Source organism: Cibotium barometz, chromosome 38 (assembly GCF_041138505.1).
Source record: "Cibotium barometz isolate CiBa-2024 chromosome 38, ASM4113850v1, whole genome shotgun sequence".
Classification (NCBI taxonomy): Eukaryota; Viridiplantae; Streptophyta; class Polypodiopsida; order Cyatheales; family Cibotiaceae; genus Cibotium; species Cibotium barometz.
In genome coordinates this window covers 4,777,658-4,802,816 of record NC_141083.1, presented here as the reverse complement: position 1 = coordinate 4,802,816, position 25,159 = coordinate 4,777,658, and the positions used below count along the sequence as shown (strand labels likewise).

The 25,159-nt window shown below is 39.3% G+C and overlaps 1 pseudogene; it reads right to left on the bottom strand.

Moving 5' to 3' along the window:
• Positions 1–23,401: 23,401 nt before the first annotated feature.
• LOC147616267 (uncharacterized) lies at positions 23,402–24,021 on the bottom strand (annotated as a pseudogene).
• Positions 24,022–25,159: the final 1,138 nt, after the last annotated feature.

Sequence of the window (25,159 nt, the reverse complement as noted above, 5' to 3'; positions counted from 1 at the left end):
CGCTTATAGGTGGTCAACATCGTTGAGGGCTTTGGCAAGGCTTCTCTCCCAATCCACAAGTGAGGCATGTAGTTAGGCATTGGTATGTAGAGCGGCCTCAAGGTTCTATTGGCTTTGGATAAGGTCAACCTTGGCTAGGACCATGGCTGACTGTGAGGCCATGACCTACTCGTGTTGGCACTGCATATAATCAGTCATAAAAGTAAGGAGCTCCCTGGCAAGATTTCAGAAGCGTGCCCACAAAATCTAGGATAGCTAGCGTGACACCTTCCAGGGCGCCCCACGACCAAGGATGGTGTGGATTGGCACAACATCACCCACCAAGAATTGGTGATGACAGCAAGGGCGCTCTCCTCCCTCCTCACCACACGTTGGGTAGATTGCCTCAATCGCAACAACCTCCACTTCTAGAATGCATCAAGGTGTGCCCATCAATTGGGCAAAATACTTGCACAAGGAACTCCATGCAGTTTGTTTGAACCCACAAGGAAAGCTGGTAGCCTCATCCCTTCAAATCAAAATTTTATATCATGATGAGAAGGCTAGGAAGAGTTGTCCAAACTCGTCTGCTTATACGGGGACACCACCATACCTCACCCCATCCCCGAGCCCCAACCTTCCTCCCAATTCCTAGAGGAAACCCTACTACACTCCTCACCAGCACCCTAAGCAGCCAATGCCTTCCCTCACCCTTGACAACTTGCCCAGAGATGAAGGCCCCTCCGCATCACCCTCCACGTCCTAATGTCATACCATAGACACATTTCGTTGGGTGTAGGCTAGATGTTTCCTCTTCCAACAACAGGCCTTCTTTGAAGGTATCTGATCCTCCAAAACAATTGCTCAAAAATAATTTTTAACCGATTAGGGACATGTTTTTTTTAGTTCGATGTTGCGTTAGAAAAAAACAATTGCTCGAAAATAAATTTTCATGTAACTCGACCGAGTTACGTGAATGCCCAACCGGTGATTTTCCTGTGACTTGATCGAGTTACTTGGAAACCCAATCAAGTATAGACACATGTCCAGGTCAATGACATTGCGAATGAAATAAAAAATCCATAAAATTTATTTTTTTGATTTTCCATGTAACTTGATCGAGTTACGTGGGTACCAACACATGTATGACACGTGTTACAAAAGGAACCAATCAGACAATGACACGTGTTCCTTACATAGCTATGGCACACATAAGGTTGCTCTATCCTTGGGAGCTGAAGGGTGTCTCTAACCGAATCTAGATTGAGGTGCACTGTGAGGGGGGTGCCTTTAGAGTCTAGTACCTACTTTGTAACCTGGCCCTGTGTTGTAAGTCTCGATGAAGTATAGGTAGTGAGGATGTTGGCCCCCAGGGCTCCATTGTGGGGGCAACCCACCGAGCCCAATCTACTCCAGGCGCACTACCACTATATAGGATCCACGATAGCACTGCTAGGTGTAGTAGAGCAACTTGTGCTCCACGTTTTGCGTGTCCTTCATGAGGCTATGGATGGCATAGCCATTGACCGGCTTCATGAGTGCCTTGCCTAGATGAGAGAGTTGGGTGGGTGCTTGCCATATTCTTGAAAGCAATGGCCTACATGTAGTCTCTTCTTTTGGGGAGTGTGGGTGACATCCTCGAGAGAGGAGTCAAAGTGCTCTGCACTAGCAATGGCAATAGGTGAGGAGGAGCTGATAGGAGGGCAAGATGTTGCTGAGAATTGAGAGAAAAAAGGACAATAGTTTGGCTAGATATTTGGTGTGGTCAGTCAACTAGCTTTGTATTTTTTAAGTGAAGCAGCCTTATACTTAGCTTTCCAAACCCATTTTCTACCAATTACCTTTCTATTTGGTGTGGTTGATCAACTAGCTCCATGTATTATTTTTTTGATGCTATCATACTTAGACTACATCGTAGCTTTCCACTTTGGATGTGCTAAGGCTTCATCCAAGGTGGCTAGCTCCTTCACTGTTCCCATTATCTCAGCCCATCAAGGCCATGTTAACAATGAGATCAGATGCTCTTCTCTAATCCTCTATTCTCCTTTATCTACATGGCCCATCTGCTAAAGATTTTAGCATCTCAAGTACTAGGTTACGCTTATCAAAGATCTGTTGTACCCACTTTGGAAGTGGCTTTCTATATGGTGTAGCAGCAGGCTACTGTGATGTGTAAGAGTCTTTGTCCTCTAAAAACTTCTTCTCCTTGAGAGGAAATCTAGCTTGTGGTTTGGGTTCATGGTCGATTATTTCTCCGGCTGGTAGACATGTCTCCTCCACTAAGTGTGGCTGCTCCACAAACACCACATCTCGGCTGGTGATTATCTTCTTCACTTCTAGATCATAGAGTAGATAAGACTTTGCCTCTTGAAGAAAGATACACTTCTTGCTTTTGGCATCAAGATTCTTCCTAGATGCATCTAGTACATGTACATACCATTCACAACCAGATGTTCTAAAATGAGACACTGAAGGTTTCTTACCATAATAGGCCTCTTGTGGTGTGATACCCTTGAGCACCTTTATGTAGCTCCGATTAAGGATGTGAATTGTTGTGCTTGCTACTTCAGCCTAGAAAGTGTCTTGTAACCCTTTCTCTTTTAGCATGCATCAAGCCATTTCATGAGACGGTCCAAATACAGCGTTCTACAACACCATTTTGCTAAAGTGTGTGAGCAATTGTGAGTTGGTGCTTGATGTCATTATCCTTGTAGTAGCTATCAAATTTTGCTGAAAGGAATTCTCCTCCTCGATCTGTACAAAATTCTACTGAAAGGAATTCTCCTCCTTGATCTGTATACAGAATTTGTTTACCTTCTTTCTTGTATCATTCTCTAAAAGCTTATGCCAATGTGTTTAAACTTGTCAAAAGCTTCAGTCTTATCCTAAAGGAAACAAACCCATGTCTTCATATTGTAATTGTCTACTAACAACATAAAGTAAGAAGATCCCCCCAATGCACTAGTTATGCTTTGGATTAATGAATACACATGCTATATTTCAATAGTTGATGTGTACTACATTTACAAAGTACTTACAAAAGTGGTTAGAAGTCTTCATTTTAACAACTTGTGTGCTCACCCAAGATCAATATCTTACCACAAATATTAGCAAGTACTAGCTATAGAGGAGTCTTTGCCGCCCAATTGCTACTCTCCTACCTTGCGTTGTTGCTTGCCCATCATGCAAGCCTCACATGGTTGCTACAATTTTAAAAATGCAAGAAAATTAGCTACCATTCCTTATTTCTACAGCTGCTTTAGCATGGCAAATCTAATGTGACCAATCACTCGTGCTGAAGCCTACTGCGTCAGTTTTCTTGAAGCATACTTCAAATCCACGATGTGCAACAACTAACAGTAGATTCCTCTTAATTTGAGGTACATAGAGAACGTCTGATTTCTTCTTCTTTTCACTTATAGCTACCATAAAAGAGATGGTTCTATACCATTCGGCTAGACATTTAACATTATTCCCAACAACAACACTGATGGGTTCATGTAGAGGCTTCCAAGAACTATACCACTAGTCATGTGTAGGGATGCTCCGCTATCCAAAATCCATGAATCATCAATAACTGGAGCCTAAGCAGATGAGCATACCTTTTCAATGGTGACCTAAAGTTCAAGCTCAGTCTTGGCATTGTTAACTGACTCCTTTCGGGTGCTGTTCTTCTCCTCAACCTGCTTCTTTTTACTTTCTTTGATAACGTGACCCTTCTTGTCCCAGTAATAACAGCTCCCTTGAAACTTCTTCTTTTTCTTGTCATTCAGAAGATGTCGTGCCTTTGCCTTTAGCATTGGCCATAAATGCAACATCACCGCCACCACAGGTTTTCAGCCGCATCTTCTCCTCAAGCAACATAGCACTAAATTCTTTAAATGATAGAGGTGGAACTCTAACTTGATTATTTAATAATGTAACCAAGCCATCGTAATTTTAATAATGTAACCAAGCCATCGTAATTTTATGGAAAGAATTCGGATGCACCTCCAAGATAGTTCCTCACTAGTTTTTATAATCCCTATATCCATTTGATCCTGTAGATTTTTTATGTGCGTGATAAATGCTTTTGTAGCTTCTCCTTCAACAAACTTCTCAGTGTGGCAAGCTAATTCTCCAGGTTTTGTATCATGGTATGATTATAGGTCTCATACTGATTCCTTAGTATGGTCCAAGGCTCCGATGCCTTAGTTGTGTGTTGAATCAGAGTAATCATAAAATCACTTACATTGGTACGAGGATGGCACAAACCGCATCAGCATTGTGCCTCTTCTATGCCCAAAGAATTGTAGCATCTGTTGGAAGTGTGTTCGCGTTGTTATTGGGGTCAAGGTTCTCACTGGTTCTACATCCATTCCTAGAACAGTTTCTAGAAGCTCATAAGAGTCTAAAATGGCATTGTTTTTGAATTTTGAGAGAGTGTAGTTTGTCCCATCAAGCTTGCCTTCTATGAAGGGGCTGGTGAGCGAATGCACAGGACTAGTGCAGTAAAACAGAAAAGGTAGAAGCCATCACTCCTAGTATTCTATGCAAAGAACTACTAGACGTTATGCACTATTTTTGCTGTAAGAGAACCTAAGATTTGATACCATATAAGAATATAGCATAGCGGAAAGATAGATAGCAAAAAAAAGTGTAATAGATAATGCAATAGATAGAGAATTTTAAAAATTTTGAGATAGGTACAATGTGAGGGAGTTGTCCACCCATGCACTCTCCAAGTAGAGCATAGATAGCGATTTAGACAGACTCTAGATAGAGGAAGTACTAAGTGTAGAGGGTGTGGATACTCACAATCATTGGATACCTTAGCTTGTGATAACTATGTTCATATATAGTGCTATAGGTGGTGTGGTATAGACATGTATACAACGTGAAAATAAACTTAGGTATTATAAGGAATATTCCAAGAATATTATCCATACTGTTGGACCACTAAAACTTGCACCCCTGAGCATTTTCTAACCATCTATGGTCACAATAACAACCCCATTGACATCTAAGTCGGGGTTCCCACTAAAGACATATGCACCAATGGCTTCTCCTCATAATGGGGGCTTTTACAAATGTGCACCAAACATAGATGTGAGATACATATACTAAGAGGCAGGTATTTGGTGTATACTAACATCTTCAAATGTGCTACATGCAACAACTTGCTAAAGATCATTGTCTAGATCCACGCTCTAATATTATGAAAGAAATTACAAATTATGTATTAACATAAATAATAGGATCTTCATAGAGAACAAGTTTTTGAGACAAAGGTTGTATGCACTATGAAATAAGGCTACACAAATGTAGTGAAGGTAATATCTCAAAATGATGACCTCAATATAATGGAAGTTGACAAAGCGCATCTATATATACTACCCAAGGGTGGTCGTATGGCCCTACCATGAGTTCAACTATGGCTCTCTTACTCAACCACCGACCACATCATCCAATTGGGGTAATAACATAGTAAACAATAGAATTAATGCAACTTACACATAAACTTACTCCACAATGCTAGCTCACAAATTTATCGAGTCTCATTAAATAACATAATTAAAATTTGAGTTTTCATATGAAAGCTCTAGCATGAGAAATTTTCTTAATTTAATTTCTAAGCAATAATTTACATAACCTCTCCTAAGAATGAATTTATAGGAGGTCAAATCATGTTTGTAGTGCCATTCTAAGTCATTTCTTTAAAAATTATTACTCGATCATTTATTCTTCTTATCCAAGTTTTGCATGCACTAAATCCATACTTGTCTTGATGCTATCACAATGTAACTTCTTTTTCTTCATCCTTTATCTCTTGAAGTAGAGCCATAACTAGTGTAGGCAAATTACCTGGTTATATTTATATGCTAGTCTCTAGTTGTGCTACACATTTCTTATACTATTTCTTAATACCACTATTCTTAATTCATTCCTTTTTCAAAATTTTGCATTGCATGTGGCCTTTTACACTGGTTTCTTTATCGTCTTTATTGTAACTCTTTTTCTTATGATTAGTGCCTTGTAAGCTGAAATTTCATGTGGTTCTTTTAAGGATGTCTTTACACATTTTGTAATTGTTTCTAACAACTTCTTGCTAATATTGGTGATAATATAAGAATATTCTTTGAAAAACATAATGTTCATCTGTTGCAATATTCATCTTTTGAATAAATTCCCTTGATAACATAAAAACCTTCTATTCATTTCATGCATGATAGCGAACTGTCAAATACAAAGCAACAATTTTGAGATGAGAAACAAAATAATGATGTCCTCCAATGCGTAGTAAATATCGAAGACTTTAAACATTTTAGGTACATTTTAGGAGCTGATATTTACTCGTGATACTTGGAAAACATGTGTTGCTGATTGAGGTCAACGGCGAGTGCCTTTTCTAACTTTGAGAACTCAAGGATAAACTACCTTTGTCACCTATTATTCTATAGGGAAATAGAGAAGTCAAAGAGTTTCATGTAAATAACAAGAGATATCTAAGGAACTATTAGTTTAAGGCTTTGCTTATTATGTGTCTCTCATATAGAGACTTCTTTATTCTCTAATGTGTAAGCGATAATATTATATTTTGGCATATTGACTATCCACATAATTGAGTGACTTGGCTAATAAAATGGCCTAGTTTTAGTATTCTTACTTAAGTCATTCATTTATACTCTTTGCAATGGTCGTGTTATTATACTTGACTTACAATAGTCATGTGGTTAGCTTAGCCAAATTTGGATTGTTCTCTTGCTTGCTTCTAGACCTCCTCCTTATCTTTTATGTTTAAAAACTCATATATACCTTCAATAGGCAATCCATTAAATCCTATTAAGGTTTCAAAGAACCATGCAAATATGTCATCGTCGAATGATAATGCTTTGGTAGTTGGTGTTCTGCTATGGACATTTTAAAATGTACAGAACTAAGGACATGAAATCACATGACCTTGTTGAAATATGCAAGTGAATGGGTGTGTGCGCGGGAACATCTATAATTGAGTGGGTTGCAATGAAAAGGTGAGAAGAATCTACTGATGAGAGAATCAAGGGTAGCATGAGTGAATATAGGGGTGTGGAAAGATTCTAGGAAAAGGTGCCCCCAAATGTAGGGGAGGTGGCACAAATCAAGGAGAAATCAGTGGGATTAGATGCTTGGTATCTTGTGGATGTAAAATCTATAAATTGAGGCATTGGCCTAATGAGAAATTGCTAGCTTTGAGTATCCATGCCTACATTATCCTATTAGATTAATTGCTCACTAATCTCATCTTAATCATCATATCTAATCACTTGCTAATTATGTTGATTTTTGCATTTGATCCACCATAGCTCATCACATTACTGAAAATTTAACATGGTATCAGAGCCAAGCTTAGGATTCAGCTAGTATTCAAGCCTAATCACTCTACTAATTATAGATTAGGAGTTAATTCCTTTTTAGACTATTCTCTGCACCCCCAGCTAGTGGAGGGGCTTGATCTCCCTCCAGCCATCACATTAGCCAAAAAACTTTTTACCATACCTAGGCACATGCCCCACGCACCGGCCTGCAACTTCATTTTGTCAAATCGCTGCCCGAAACTGCCAATTTTTGCCGATTTACAAGCGCCATTTTTCTAAAGGAAATTGCAGATCTTCTCTCCCACCAATGGAATTAATCTAATTCCTCTCAGCCCCAAGGGTTTTCAAGGGTGTTCTACAAGCCTATGATCTCAGATTTCAGAAATTCTTCAAGGAGAAGTGGAATCAAGCTCTGCATGAAATCTGCAAGTGACTTTGGTAAAACAGTGATTTAGCATTCAATGTTTGGTCAAATTTTTTATTTCTTAGCTTGATCCTCTACTAGAATAACTGTTATTGATGCCCTTGAAAGGATATAAGCTCATTTGAACTCTAAGACACCAAATCTGGCCTCCCCGTACACTCTATTTTTTGCACACAAAATATGGGATTATTTTACTAATTAATGGATTAATTAGCACTAATCACTATATTTTGGTGCAATTGGTGGTTCAAATTTACCATTGGGTATTTGATACAGATCTCTATCATTTTAGATTGCAATTCGGAGATGGTTTGATATCTCAACCATTCAGTACAAATCAGTTACCCTTGGCTTTATGTAATTTTTGGTGAAGTCATGCTGATAAACTTGTTGTAAACATCATTTAACATCAGATTGGTGTTGTAAAAGGGTATAAACTACCCTTGAATCTTGAATTGGCTCAAGAGGTAAGACCCCCTTCACATCATCATGAGCACTGCACAAGAAATAGCTAAATTTAACGGGGAGCAATTCCATACATGGCAAACAAAGACAATGTATTTGCTCATGAGGAAGAATCTATGGGGGCTAGTTGAGGGAAGAGATGAATGTCCAGAGGAGCATGGGAAGGATGAGTGGAAGAGCAGGAATGAGAAAGCATTAGGGCTCATTTCAATTAGCTTAAATGATGAAATCATTCACCACATTGAAGGGATACAACAAGCTAAAGATGCATGGGATGAACTTAACAAATTATTTGGCACTCAAGCAAAAAATTCAAAGATAAATCTGCTAGTGTGCAATTCTACAAACTTGACATGAAGGAAAGTGAACCTCTAACCACACACTTAAACAAATACAAAAGCATTAAGCAACAACTGGCAGCCATTGGGAAGAAGATAGAAGATGACGAGGCGCTAGTAGTGCTTCTGAAGAGTGTGGACAAGGGAGAGTATGAGAACATTGTGGCAACCTTAAAGGATGTACCAGATTTGAAGCTGCATAAGATAGAAGGATCTCTACTAGAGCAAGAGAACAAGGTCAAAGAAAATAAAGGGTTGGAGCCAACAACTGGAGAGGAGAAAGCATTCTACACCCCGAGGAGGCCTCGCACATGAGGACGAGGAAGAGGCAGGGGAGGAGGAAGGACCTTCACTTGACACAACTGTGGGAAGCCAGGACACATGGCTAGAGACTGCTACAGCAAACCAAATGAAGAAGGATCGACATCGACAAACTTCATGGAGACTCCTAAGGAAGAGGAGTCACGACATCTTTTTTGAGAGAGAAAGAGAGAGAAACCCCACAACCCAATGTAACCTACCCCAACAGAGTAAAACCACATATGAGCCCACCGATGATGTAGTCCATGTGGAAGATGTATGTGTGAGCACTTTAGTCAAGGTCACGGGCACTTGTAGTAGCCTTGGACACATAGAGAGAGAGTGTCAAGGACTATGAGTTAGGGACTTTAGGCACTGGTTTACGGGCTACCAAGTAAGAGGTAAAAACTTGGTATAGGTTCCAGGTGTAAGATTCCTCCCTCCAGCTTTTGAGGTATAAAGGTGTAAGAACCTCCCCTTCTATTCTTGTAATTATTCCCCTCTCTGAAATAGAAGAAAGATCTTGTTTTACCCTGTTTTGGCCTAGAGAGAGAGATAATCCAAAATTGAAATATCTTTGGATATAAAAATCCTCCTAGTGTCTAAAATGGATTCCCCTGAAACAGAAGTTCAAAATGAACTTTCCAATGTGCATTAGGAATTAATTGAAAATGGTATAAGGGACCTTAGCCTAAGGGTCTACATTTTCAGAAATTTTTGGATTATGGTCCAAATTAAGGTTCCAATGGGCCAATTGGATTAATCCAAGTATTGGGATGAGATAAATCCATAAAGAATAAAAAAAATACCCAAAAATGATTAAATGCTCACATAAGATGAAGAGTTGACTAAGTACAAGATTTATTAGTTAAAAATTATGAGATTTTACTAAAAAAATGAGATATTTTGAAATAATGATGCATTTTTGACACCTTGGTAAGGAAAGGGGGACTCTTGAGGTAGGCGCCTCTTTCACATGTATGGAAGGGTTTTTAATTCAAAAAAATTATGATATTTTTATCTCTCCTCTCTCTCCTGAATCAAAGCCAAATCAAAAAGAGAGCCAAACTGGTCCAAATCTTGTCCCCAAATTGAGTCAAACTGAACTTGGAAAATTCTAGAACCCAATTGGACTTGGTTAGTGGCCTCCCTCACCTATAAATAGACCCTCAGTCATTTGTAATAAAATATTAGAGCTATACCATGCCAGTATTATATTAAAATAATCATATTTTCTATTATCCTTTAAATTTTTCTCTCTTGGGAGCTTGGAGCTCTCTCGCTCTACAACAACTCTTGGGGTTGCTCTTCTCCTCTTGGTGGGCCAATTGATTAGTCAGGGGTTTCATTGCAATTAGAGAATCAAGCCAAACTTGGAGGTAAAATCAATTTTTATGATTTTTTCCAATTTTGTCAATAACTTTCTTCTTCTCAACCCCTCTCAAGCTTGAGAAGCTTTCTAAATGATTTTTTTTAATTCAAATCAAGCTTTCCCTTAAAGTCTTAATGTTTAATTAAGAGAAAGTTAATCTTTATGCCTATTTGTAATATTTTCTTTAAGTAAATCTCTCTCTCTAAAAGAATAGGCATCTTATGGCTAAATCCCTTGGAAAAGGATGCTTCTCAAATGATGGTCTCTTAATTCAAAGCTAAACTCTAGGCTTGATAAGCTAAACTCTAGGCTTGATAAGCTAGAGATTAAAGAAATGATATTTTCATGATTTTATGCTATTAAAATAATGGTAAATTATTTTAGATTGCTTATGAGTAGTTGAAAACTACTCTAATTCATTCTAAATAAAAAATGCATTATCTTAATAATTGGGAAAAAGAGGAATGTTGAAATTAGCTTAATCTAGTGGGATAATCATAGTTATGTTTAATTTTATGGTTAAAATTATGATTTAAATTCATAGTTTGATTTTAAGCATAAAAAAGGAACTACTATCATATTTTCATTACAAGCTTTTACTCTTTTAGGAAAAATTGAGAATTATCAGTAATAGCAGAGCGAAGCTATGGTAAAATTTTTAAAAAATAATACATATCTTATTTTTATGCATAATGCTAAAAGAGGACTTCCTACCATATTCTAGGATTGGACATCCTATGCAAAAAGAATGATTTTCATCATATTCATGAGAAATAATTTTTTGTAATTATGCATAATTAATTGACTATGAGAAAAGAGTAATTTTTGGTAAATTTATTTTTATGCTAAAAGAAGAATTTCCATGATATTTGAGATCCAAGTAATTAAATGGTAAAAGAGAAAATTTTGGCATAATTCAAATTATGAGTATTTATCAAAAGTAAAATTTTGAGCATTATTAACTTTATTGAAAAATATGGGTAGAATTGATTTTTGTAAATCCCATGAATCCTTTACTCAAAAAGAAGAATATTGAATATAGTTTACTTGAGAAATTTGAGAAAGAATATGAAAATATCCATCGAGAAAACTTGGATAATTCTCATTCAGAAAAGAGAATCTGGAATCCTTGGGAGGATCGAGGATCCAATGAGTAAACAAAAGTTTAGAATAAATTCTCATTAATGAAGCTTAAGGAATGAAAATACAATACTTAAATGCTCATTCTGAATTTTTACTATTCAATTCTGATAAGGTTTATTTTTCCTTTTTAAACCTTCAACAACACTTTGATACGTAGATTCAATGGGATTGAGAAAAAGTCTCTTTAACTAGGCTAAACAATTGGCAGAAACTTAGAAAAGTCCTATCAGTATCGAAAGTAGAAAACGGTACTAAAAGTGGATGTGATAAGATGTGGTGTGGATCTGAATGAATGTAAATGAATGTGATAGGATGTAAATTTTTGCTATGTGATTAGATGAGATGTGAATGTGATAGGATGTAAATTTTTGCTATGTGATTAGATGAGATGTGAATGTGATAAGATGTGAATGTGATGTGATAAGATATGGATGTGATGTGATGAGAGATGTGAGTGGATGTGATGAGATGTGGACGAGATGTGATGTGATGTAAATGCATGTGGATGTGAATGTGAGGAGATGTGAATGAGATGTGATGTAAATGCATGTGGATGTGAATGTGAGGAGATGTGAATGAGATGTGATGTGATGTAAATGGATATGGATGTGATGTAATGTAAATGGATATGAATGTGAATGTGAGGAGATGTGGATGAGATGTGATGTGATGTAAATGGATGTGGATGTGAATGTGATAAGATGTGGATGAGATGTGATGTGATATGTAAATGGATGTGGATGAGATGTGATGTGATGTAAATGGATGTGGATGTAAATGTGATAAGATGTGAATGAGATGTGATGATATGTGAAAGGATGTGATGTGATAAAAATGGATGAGAATGAGATATAATGTGATAAATGTGCATGTGAATGAATGAATGGATGTGGATGAATTTGATGAGCTGTGAATGGATGTGGTGTGGTAAGGATAGATATGGATGTGATGTAATGTGGATGGAATGAATGTGGTGTGATATGGATAGATGTGGATGTGATGCAATGTGGATGGAATGAATGTGATGTGATATGGATAGATGTGGATGGAATGTATGTGATGTGATGTGAATAGATGTGGATGGAATGTATGTGATGTGATGTGGATGCAATGAAAGTGATGGGTGTGATGGGATGTGAATGGGAGTGATGAGATGTGAATGGGTGTGATGGATGTGAATGGGTGTGATGAGATGTGAATGAATGTGGGATGTGAATGGGTGTGATGGATGGGAGTGATGAGATGTGAATGGGTGTGGTGGATGTGAATGGGTGTGATGAGATGTGAATGAATGTGGGATGTGAATGGATGCGATGAGATGTGAGTGGATGTGGAGAGATGTGGTGAGATATGAATGTGATGTGAATGACATGTGAATGGAGAGATGTGGTGAGATATGAATGTGATGTAATGAGATGTGAATGGATGTGATGTGATGTGTATCTGGTTAGATATGAATGGATGAGATATGATGTGAATAGATGAGATGTGATGTGATGTGGACTTGGGAAGATGTGAATGGATGTGATGGGGATCTGGGTAGATGTGAATGGCTATGATGTGATGTGAATGGATGTGGTGGATCTGGGTAGGTGTGAATGGATGAGATGTGATGAGGATGGATGTGATGTGATGTGATGAGGATGTAAATGGATGTGATGAGATGTGATGTGGATGAATGTGATGTGATGTGGATAGATGTGATGAGATGTAATATGATGTGATTGGATGAGAATGGATGAAGGATGATGGGAATAGATATGACTCGATGAGGAATAAGCAAAGTGAATTGATTTAGAAGAATGTGGAATAACGAGAAATGATGTGGAACAATGTGGAAAGATGAAAGTTCGTTAGAAACTGTATTTATGACTTGTTTTTAAATGACTGTTTTATGTCAAGAATACTGGGGAAGCATTTTGACCATCTTGTGAATAAGGTCGTGTGGTGGAGACCTAAGTGATAAAGTTGCAACAGCTGACGGAGAGTCAATGGAGGACATCTCGTGTAGCAAGGTCCAACCGAGGTCTTGACCAGCCTCGGTTCGATTTAAATGGTGAGCTTCCGGTACGGTGGATGAGGGACCAAGGAAGCGACCTATGAGTGAAGCGCTAGGTGACCTACGAAGGAGCCTAGAGGGTGCTGACCATATGGTACTGGGCTCTGGGTCACCGAAGATACCCACGCGTTCGTCAAGGAAGAAAATGGAACAAGGAGTTAGAGTTGTTTTCTAAACTCGGGTATGGATCTGGTTGATTGGCCTTGCTGCTAGTCCTCAACGAATGAGTCCATGACTCTTTTATATGGATCTGTTGGTTGATCTTGCTGATCTTCAACGGAGAGTCCATCTCGATTTTTTATATGTGATTATATTTCCAGGAACTATGAGCTAGGAACTATCGAAAAGTCCCCTGAGTGAGCAGGTGGTGAGCGTTCTGGTTGCCAATGATGCCATAGGTACGCTAGGAAAGAAATGAATATAATACTTGATTATAGTTCCAGGTACTATGAGCTAGGAACTATTGAAAAGGCTCCTGAGTAAACAGGTGGTGAGCGTTCTGGTGCCAATGATGCCATAGGTACACCAATGAAGGAATGATTGTAAATTGAAATTCAAGCTAGATATTTTGGAGGATTATGATCAGTGATACTATGGTTTCATTAAAATATTGTTTTAAAGACAGCTGAATCTGTGAAACATGCAATTTCATATTGGGTGTGTAAGTGGTGTGACTATCTTGAAGTTTGCTTGAAGCGCCGGCTAGGGGGCCTGGGAACTCTTTTCCCTAGTACCTGGGGCAAAACATAACCAAATTTCTAAATGGATCCTATCACTACAGTGGTTCCTAACCCATAGGATTGGATGGGGTTAGGCTGGACTGATGGATCCCTAAAATGAGACTCAATTATGTTAAATTATGATAGTTGAAGTAAATCCCGGATAACCCTTGTTCTATGGAAAAGAATCAACAGCTGTGCCTCTTGGTGAGGAAAAAAACATTGGACTCTATGATCCAAGTGCAAGTCTCTTCCTTGATCTGACCATGAGACTTACGAGTTCGATCAGATCAGTTTGGTTAGTGAAGACCTTGACTACGTTAGAATAAAATATCCCGGAGAGGAATCGCCTATGTCTGCTAGGCGAGGGAAGTTTTTTCGAGTTCGGTTTTGGAAGAACCGAGGTATTAGTCTCTTGTCCGGATATCCATGGGGCGAGGCCCCGAGTGAGAGGCTCTGCCCTGCGCAAGAAGTGCTACTTCCGCTACTAGTAGCACCCCAGAATTCGTTGCACGGAGGGGGCACAGATCTTTCACCAGGTGTGCTAGAATTATTCACTTGAGGGGAGGTGTTGAAATATTCAAGTGAATGGGTGTGTGCGAGAACAAGCTCTTAGCAAGAGACTGTAAAAGGGAGTCTGTAATTGAGTGGGTAGCAATGAAAAGGTGAGAAGAATCTACTGATGAGAGAATCAAGGGTAGTATGAGTAAATATAGGAGTGTGGAAAGATTCTAGGAAAAGGTGCCCCATATGTAGGGGAGGTGGCACAAATCAAGGAGAAATCAGTGGGATTAGATGCTTGGCATCTTGTGGATGTAAAATCTATAAATTAAGGCATTGACCTAATGAGAAATTGCTGGTTTTTGAGTATCCATGCCTACATTGTCCTATTAGATTAATTGCTCACTAATATCATCTAATCATCATCTAATCACTTGCTAATTATGTTGATTCTTGCATTTGATCCACCATAGCTCATCACATTGCTGCAAATTTAACAGACCTAGCTAGCCTAGTCAATGTAATCACTTGTATTATGTTTGAAAATAGCACGTCTTTTTTAATAAATTCATATTCACTAGGCACAAATAGGTGATAATTTTTTATTAGTGTTAATATAAAGATAGATAGACAACTCTATGAAATGACACTAAGGAAAAAAAATTTCAACTTCTCCATCTAATTCAATACAAAATCAAGAATGCTATCATAAGTATACATGTTAGAATTTTGAGAGTGATTATAAGGAACAAGATGGATGCTCCAATTGTTTAAAATAGATGAAGGCTCTTATACAATCCTTCTATAACATGCTAACCAATATCAGTCCTTGATTAACCTAATCATTTTAGGTTAGTAATGCTTCTTTTGTGCATGTGTGTGTGAGTAGGAAAAATAGAAGTAGAAAAAGACCATACACAAGGTATGGTGGAGAGGTTGCACAATTCTCTTCATAAATTTATAAACATTGGAAAAATGCCCTTCCCCTATTAAGAAAATCACTTTCAATGTTGAAATTGTAGAGATTATTTTTCATAACATGGAGCATTATACTTACATTATCGTAGGCTCAAACTCATTGTTTTTAATGTCTTTTATCTTGCATGCGGTTGCTTCTTGCTATCTCAAATGCCTAAAAATATTGAAATATAGAAAATTAAAATAATTAGAAAAAAGAGAAATATAGGAAGAAATACATGTGAAAGGAGGCAAAAAAATGCAACCGAATAAAAAAGTGGAGGATAGCATCTTCAACACTTTTACTGTTTAAAGTGAAGTAGAGTGAACCATTACAAAGTTGTATAACAAATAACAACGTAGTTAATGTTTTCTTGCTTGTTTTGGACATGTTCACATATGGAAGGCATAGCGGCATCCCATTTTTTCTTCAAGTTGCTCATCAACAACCTCATTCTGCTCATGCTGCACAGACTTGCATTCTCTTCATGCTACACATATTTGCTAGTGCCATGAGGGCATCCATGGTGAGCCTTGTGTCAATCACACAAATTATGAGGGCATCCATGGCAAGCCTTGTGTCAATCACACCAAATTTGTTGCTGCTTCTTGGGGACCTCTATAAGCTGTCGATAGCCAAAAGGCTCACTGAGAGGCGTGATTATATTTAGATATAGAGAGTTAAGTTTTATCCTTACTAAAGTTTGCTTGAAAGTATGACATGCATTGTGTGTGTGTGTGTGTGTGTGTGTGTGAGAGAGAGAGAGAGAGAGAGAGAGAGAGAGAGATTATGGTTTTGTACAACAAAGGCATATAAATGACAACATTGCAAATGCATATATTGGCATTGAATATGCCAAATACACAAAACAAGATGTCATTATCATGCAGGTGGATATTACTAAAGCGTTTGATACGATCCAATGGGACTACATTGCACAAGTGATTAACAAAATGGATTTCAGACCAAATATGCGAAATGTCATTTACTGGTTGTATGTTGAAGGATCGGCAAAATGCATATTGGGGGAGATCTCTGTACTCCCTGGAAACTAGGAAAACCAGTACATCAGGGCTACCTACTCTTAGTTCATAGTTATATGCAATTGCTACCCATCCTATGCTTTTATGTATGGAGGACAAGCTAGTTGCAGATGGTAATCTCCATGGCCTAGCAATATGTGGTGCTCATAGTTTCTCGCACAAGCTTATGCCGATGACGACTCCTTTTTTCCTAAAAATAGTCCCGCTAATGTGAAATAGTTATGGATGCATTGTCTGTATTTGGATTAGCTGCCATGTTAACTTTGCAAAATCCAAGTTGCTTTCGTTGAATGCATACTCTTGGCATGAATATTGTGGTCAGGTCAAATCTTATCACACCAAGTCAGATTATTAGACATCTGGGATATCCCATAGGTTGGTTGGTTTCTCTTAAGAATGAGACATGTTGGGTTTTACAGAAATTGAATCACAAATTGGATTATTGGAAGCTTTCCACATGGCCTTTGCATGTTCGACTCCATCCATTCTTACGGCCTATGTTCAATTCTACTTGCCTCTTTTAGTTTGGACCAAAAAAGATATTGACAATTTCATGTAAAGAGCTTTGTGGAGAACCACAGCTAATAAAAAGGCACTCAGGCAGTTGAAATATGAACTTGTTTGTACCCCTAAGATGCATGGTGGTTTGAATATTCTCAACTTACGTTATTATGTCTTGGCTAGAAAAGCCAATGATTGTTGCAACAAAAACTGCCATGGCAATTATGCGAGCCACCTCATGTGCAAATATGCAAACATTGGCATTTGGCAACTGGATCCCTATGCACTGGGCCATTGTTCTTGAACTTTTTAATGGTAAAATGTCTGGGTGTCTGCATTCCACCGGGCTTATTCAAGATTGAAAACAGATCCTCTCACATTTGCATTGGTCTAACATGAATGTTGAATGTTGACATTGGAAACACTATGGCTTTGGAAAGTATACACTAGTGTAGAGTCTTTGAGGAACCACTAGCATTATTAGAACCTCGAAAGGCTTATTTTCTATCCACCAAATATGTACAAGATGTTATAGATGCGAATGGACAAGTTCTCATCTTTCCTCAAAGCAAATCGTCAATATGATTTGTTCATGCGTCACAGACCAATATGGCAAGAGATTATGCAAATAATGTAGTCCATAAAAATTTGATTAGTTGACTACAGCTAGAGCATATAAGCTGATTATTCCTCCCCCATGGATCGAGCATGCTAATCAGCTCTAGTGAATATCTAAACCATTGCGGTAGTGGAAAACATGCCTTAATAACATTTGGAAGATGGTTGGTTGAGGTGCTTCCGGTGGATGTACTACTAGCCAAGCAACACATTGCCTCACCATATTGTTACACGTGCTATCATGCACGAGAAACGGTGCCTCATTGGTTTTGGCACTATCCGTCTTCTCGTGCTCTTCCTACTAGGCTTTTTAGATATTTGAAGGCTCATTTTCCTCGACATCATTTCTCCAAGCAATTCTAGTTTTTTGTTGGAAACTCCAATGAATTATCAGACTACTCACAGTTTCTTGCATAAACAAGATTCTACGCACTATGGACTCTTCGGCTTGATAAAAATCAATGTCTTTACTTATTGATCAATTGCCAATCAATTGCCAAGACTCTTATGCCTTGGGGGAGATCACTACTAGGCAATTAGATGTGTTTTTCCACTATTTCAAGCTTGTTATGGGCAACTACGCTTGTACCATACCTTGAGTGATTAATTAGACAAGAGGCTTAAAAAAAAGGTGCTTGTATTTGTGAGAGAGAGACGCTTGTACCATACCTTGAGTGATTAATTAGATAGGGGCTTTAAAAAAAGGTGTGTGTATGTGTGTGTGTGAGAGAGAGAGAGAGAGACGATGACATATAATAGGTTTTTAGTTCTACGAGAGACAGAGAGAGAGAGCGCGCCATAGCCTCCTCGCGAGGGAGGGAGGGGCCATAGCCACCTCGCTTGCAACTGGCCGCAAAGACAGAGCGTTCCAGGTAGCCAGCATAAAAGGGTTGAGAAGCTTTCAAGCTTAACATAGGAGAAGCTTCCGATACACATGGAGCTAGGGCCATGAAGTTTGGTGGACCGCTCGTTGCTTTTGTCCGCGCAATCAGAAAGCAGTGCCTACCGCTCGTATATGCTTTTACGCCCGCACGTAGGGTAATAGGTCTTAATCTCGACTCGTACGGCTCGCCCTCCTAGATCTGGACTCATGCATGGAATTATGGAAACTCTGATTGCAAAAGATGGTGATGAAGATAATTACATCCCGGAAACAAACGAGAAGCTTTGCTCCCGCCAAAGATCTCGCCCGTGTTACCTGCAGCTACTAGAGGTTCGATCCCTCTTCGCCGAAATCGACAGTTTGACTACCGCGAATTGGCACTTCGCACCCTAACTTGACGATCTAGATGAAGCGGCTCTGCGGCGGCCAGCGGCCACGTGGTAAAACTTGATTGTAGCAATTTATGAATTAAGAATGTTCGTTTATTGCAAGGAAAATTTATGAATCAAGAATGTTCCTTTATTGTAAGGACAACAGTGGGTAAATTGAAGAATCTCTCTCTCTCTCTCTCTCTCTCTCTCTCTCTCTCTCTCTCTCTCTCTCTCTCTCTCGTTGCACATTATCTCCAGGAAAGGCTTCAATGCAACAGAAACACGCTCATTATGCAGAAAGGAAGGTTATTGTGAGTTCATAACTCCAATATCTGACACAGACAGAGACAGGCAAGCCAACAAGGCATGTTTCTCGGAGGAAATGTATTGGTAGCTACACAAGAAAATTAAGAGTTTGACCATAACACCAATATCTCACGCATAGGCACCATTGTTGGAATTAGGGTTGAAGGAAAGCACACAAAGCTTGGAGAAGAAGAAGCAAGAATGCACACAACACATAATGTATTAGATTGTGTCAATGTACAAAAGATTAGTTAGCCCTAGAATAATGGGCATATATACAAGCCGGGGGGAAAAAACCTCCTAAAGAGGAAAAAAGTGCCTCGGCGGTCCTAAGTGTGTTCACGCATATCACTACCTATATATATGGCAACAAATCCCCCCTAGGAGTGATGGTGTGAACGAGAGCTGGCACTCATGTATAGGGAAGTGCCATGCCCGAAGTAGATCAGTCCACAAAGGGGAGCAAGCCCAAAGCTTTGCGGAAAGCTTCGAACTTCTCACGACGAGGAAGCGCCTTTGTGAAAAGATCGACGAGGTTGTCATGTGTTGGCACATAGGCCAAGCTGATCTCTCCTACTGAGAGTCTCTCCCTGACATAGTCATAATGCACCTCAATGTGCTTTGTGCGAGCATGAAAAACTGGGTTTCTTGCAACTGCCAATGCGCTCTGACTGTCAGTGTAGATAGATGTGGCAGACTCCTGTCCAACACCCAAGTCAGCCATAAGCTGTCTGAGCCACACACACTCAACCGTAGCTGTGAAAGCTGCCCTGTACTCAGCTTCACAACTAGAAGTGGCCACAGTAGATTACTTCTTGCTCAACCAAGATATGCATGAGCTACCGATCATGAAACAAAAACCACTTGTGGACACTCTTGTGTCATAGCAAAACCAGCCCAATCTGAGTCCGAAAAAGCATGTAAATGTGGTGGCAACGATCTCCCCTTGGGATAAAATAGCCCAAGATATATGGTGCCACTCAAGTAGCGAAAGATACGTTTAACTGCCTTCCAATGTTGAGACCCTGGGCTATGCATAAACCTGCTCACCTGTGAGACTGCAAACTGAATGTCCGGCCTCGTAATGCATACATAAATGAGGCAACCAACAGCTGTCTGATAGAGTGTGACATCAAAGTGATCTCCAGCATCATGAAGACTCAACTTCAAACCTGTCTCCATTGGAGTAGCAATAGGCTTGCAGTCTTCAAGGCCAAATCTCCGCAACAATGTCTCAATATACTTTGTCTGACACAAAGCAATACCTCCATCACACTGCTTAAATTGTATCCCCAAATAATGATGCAAATTTCCCAAATCTGACATCTCAAAAGAGGCATTCAAATCAGCCTTAAAATCAACAATATGACTCTCATTTGGTCCTGTGAGCAGCATGTCATCGACATAGAGAGCAATGATTAGATGTACATCATCCACACATTTAACATACAAAGTGCTTTCTATTGGACTATTCTGAAAACCATGTGCAGTCAAATATGCATGTATCTTTTCATACCAAGCTCATGGAGCTTGCTTTAAACCATATAAAGCCTTTTTCAACCTGCATACTTTGTTTTCCTGCCCTCTTTGAACAAAACCACGAGACTGCGATACATACACCTCATCATGCAAATCTCCATTCAAGAACGCAGTCTTTACGTCCAACTGATGTACATTCCAACCATTATGAACTGCCAATGCACAAATGCTACGAATGGTAGTCATACGACAAGTGGGAGCAAAGGTCTCATCAAAATCAATGCCCTTTTCTTGAGCATAACCCTTTGCAACAAGTCTAGCCTTATAGCGATCAACACTGCCATCTGGCTTTCATTTCAACTTAAAAACCCACTTACATCCAATGACCTTTTTACCAATAAGCAAATCACACAAATACCATGTACCATTCTTCATTATATCATCATATTCACTTTGCATTGCAGCCAACCAATTTTCTGATTTTTGTGCCTCATCAAATGAAAGAGGTTCTTCCTCTTCACATACTAGACACAGCCAAAGCATAACAATCTGATGCATAAGAGGCATGCTGAAAACCTGAACGAGTACGACTAGACATAGGTGCATCAATTTTACTATCACGCAAGGTTTGCACCAGCCATTTAGGCATACCTCTAGCCTGCTCATTTTCAGCCCTATTCTCATAAATTACATCCTGTAAATCTGCATCAGAAATAGGCTGACCTATGATGTCATTTGAAATCTGCATAGGCTGAATATTTACCTCATTAGGACTTACATTTGAATTCCCACCTGTAAACAAAGGCAACAACATATCAAATACATCCCGTGAGCTCACACCTGTCTCTTTGGTACATGATAACAAAGGCTGCACACCATCTTCCACAAAAACAACATCTCGACTAATCAAGATACGCTTTGACTGCGGATGATACAATCTGTAACCCTTGCTCTCAGCACTGTAACCAACAAAAATGCATTTGACAGCCTTATCATCCAATTTTCTACGTTATTGCACAGGCACTAAAGCATAGGCCAAGCAACCAAAGACACGCAAGTGACTAATAGAAGGCTTCCTGCCATGCCAAGCTTCATATGGAGTAAGAGACTGCAAGGCCTTAGTGGGACACCTGTTGAGTACATATGTAGCACACATGACAGCCTCAAGCCAAAATGCATGTGGTAAAGCTTGGCTCTTGACCATACATTGTGCCATCTCCATAAGTGACCTATTTTTCCTCTCAGCAACACCATTTTGCTGAGGAGTATACGGCACTGTACATTGGTGTTTTATCCCACGACTAGCCAGAAATGCATCAAACTCTTTAGACATATACTCCCCCCCTCGATCAGAACGGAGGGTGCCCACAGTACAATTGGATACATTTTCAACCACCATAAGCAAAAACTGTTTGAAGCACAAAAACACTTCGGACTTTGCCTTCAGTGGATATACCCATGCATGCCTTGAGTAATCATCAATGAAAGTCACGAAGTACAAGTGTTTACCAAATGACGGAGTTTGCATAGGCCCACATACATCACTATGTACAAGTTGCAATTTGCGAGTGGCCCGCACAGAACCATCCTTTGGAAACACAAAACGCTGCATTTTGCCCAAAATACAGCCTTCACAAACATGTTTCAATGGTGCCTCAAGAGAGGGCAATGAAGCAACCATATCAAATTTCTGCAAACGCAGCAAACTAGCAAAGTTCAGATGACCAAAACGAGCATGCCATAGTTTTGCATCTGAAACTGCCTTTTCATCAGAAACTGCATTTGCTGAATCCTCCACACACTTGTCATAAGAATTGAGCCTATACAGCCCACGAAACAAGGTGTTGCCAGATGCAATAATCGTATCACCAGAAGTCAAATCATGAACAGTACATTTGTCATCCACAAATTTGACTACAAGTCCAAGTCTAGCAAGCGCAGAGACAGACAATAGATTCTTCTTTATCCCTGGCACATATAAAGCATCTGAAAGTGTGAAAGCGCTGCCATTTGCAGTAGTAAGCATAATTTTACCAACACCCTTCACTGGCTAAGAAGCATTATTGGCACATGTGACAGTATTCCCATTAGAGACAGCCTCAAGACAAGTGAACATATCATCACGATGCGAGGTAATGTGCTTTGTAGCACCGCTGTCAAAATACCATACATCAGAGTCAACAGAAACTGCCAAACATGCATCATGTACAGATGGGTCATACTGGCAATACACGCTAAACGCCCATTCTGTATCCTGCACAACATTTGCAAAATCTGCATTTGTAGAAGCATCCGCTATTGTGGCTGCATTTGACTCTTTCTTCTTTGCCTCTTTAGCCTTTAGCTTAGGGTAATTCTTAATAACATGATCAGTTGCCTTACAATAGTTGCACCTGATCTTTTTCTTGCCTTTATCAAGAGCCTTCTCATACCTATTGTTGCTACCTGTGGAAGGAGAAGAAGTTGCAGACCTACTAATAGGAGAAGAAACAGTGGAAGGGACTGCCTTACCACTTCTTCTCTGTTGGACAGCAACAAATGCCTGATCAACTGCACGCTGCGTAGCCCTATTTTGCATGGACTACGCTTCTTGCAAGAGCTTGTTGACTCAAGAATCATACTTGACAACATCAGGTCTGTCCTCAGTAACAAATCTCCACGTGGAAGCAAAAGTCTGATATGACTCGGGTAAAGCATCAAGAACAGTCTACACAAGAGAATGATCAGGAATAATCTCACCTGCAAAAATCAACTATTTCTTGAGATCTTTCATCTCAGCAAGAAAAACATTCATGTCATCATCTTCCTGCATAATCTTCAATTCTAGCTCTTTACGTAGGTAAGAGATTCTTGCCTCGTTACGACCTGCATACAAACCAGCTAGAATATCCCAAGCTTGTTTTGTTGTTTTAGCTGAACGAATATATGGAGTGATGTTACGTTTAACACAAAGTGCAATCAATGCATGAGCATGCACATCTTTACCATGCCAACGAGCTTGTTCAGCAGTGGGTAAAACAGCAGCAATAGTAGAGCTGCTAGAACCTGCAACATCCTCAACAGATCCTACATCCACAGAACCTGGACGTACATCCATACCCTGCACAATGTTCCACATTCCTTTTGCAACCAAAACATGATGCATCATATATGTCCAAAGTGGATAGTTGCTGTCGCCATCCAATTTGTCATCAGCATGCGAAATACATCATTGCTGTTATCAGCCATGGTGGTCACTGACTGAAACTGATGCAAAAGCTACATGTAATCAAGCAAAGACTGAACAGAAAACAACTCGTGCTATGTAGCACGATCCATAATAGAATACGTATGCTTGTTTTGCAGAAAACTGTACTGTCGAAATTTCTACACAAAATGACGAAAACACGTGCAAAACTTGTAATGCAAAAACGGAGCTCGAAACGACCTCAGATGCAATTTCTTAGAACTCAAAGCCCAACGGTCCTATTTGCAGAGTATAGGGACCTGCAAGCGCTCATGAAAGCTCACCTCAATCGGAGAACGTGAGTCGGAGGGTGCTAGCGACGTAGCCCTGGGAGCCGATGCCTGCTCTGATACCAATTGTTAGAATTAGGGTTGCAAGAAAGCACACAAAGCTTAGAGAAGAAGAAGCAAGAATACACACAACACACAATGTATTAGATTGTGTCAATGTACAAAAGATTAGTTAGCCCTAGAATAATGGACGTATATACAAGCCGGGGAAAAAAACCTCCTAAAGAGGAAAAAAATGCCCCGACGGTCCTAAGTATGTTCACACACATCACTGCCTATATATATGGCAACAAGACACGCCTATAAAGCATGTTTCTTTTAGGAAAAGTATTGACTAGCTACATAAGAAGAAATGTCCTGGCAAAGAAACTCTCTAATCTAACCAAACTATGCCATGCTTGACGGTAAACTTTGAAGGCAATGGTATTCTTAAAATACTTTCCACATACACCCACCAGGCTGTAAAACATGCATACTCCTCAATCAAAAACATCTACATCATCATCAGCTAATGAACAGCAATTCTAATCCATCAAGCTCCTCATGTCCTGTCTTTCGTAGTGGATGGTGATGTTACTCATTCCTACATGGAAAAATTCAATTTCGTTTGGCATTTCGATATGCTCTTAAGTTGCAATCTTCGCATAGAGATGCTACCACATCATACTCCATCTCTGTGGCTTTTGTCTACATGTAAACGGCTGGCTTTGCTTATATACGAGAATAAACATGTCCACTGAGATATAGACACATACTTGGATCGTCCAGTAGCTCTCACAGACACCGTCTTTGCTTGTATACAAGATATACATGAAATAAGACCACATTTGACTTAATAGAAAATACGCAC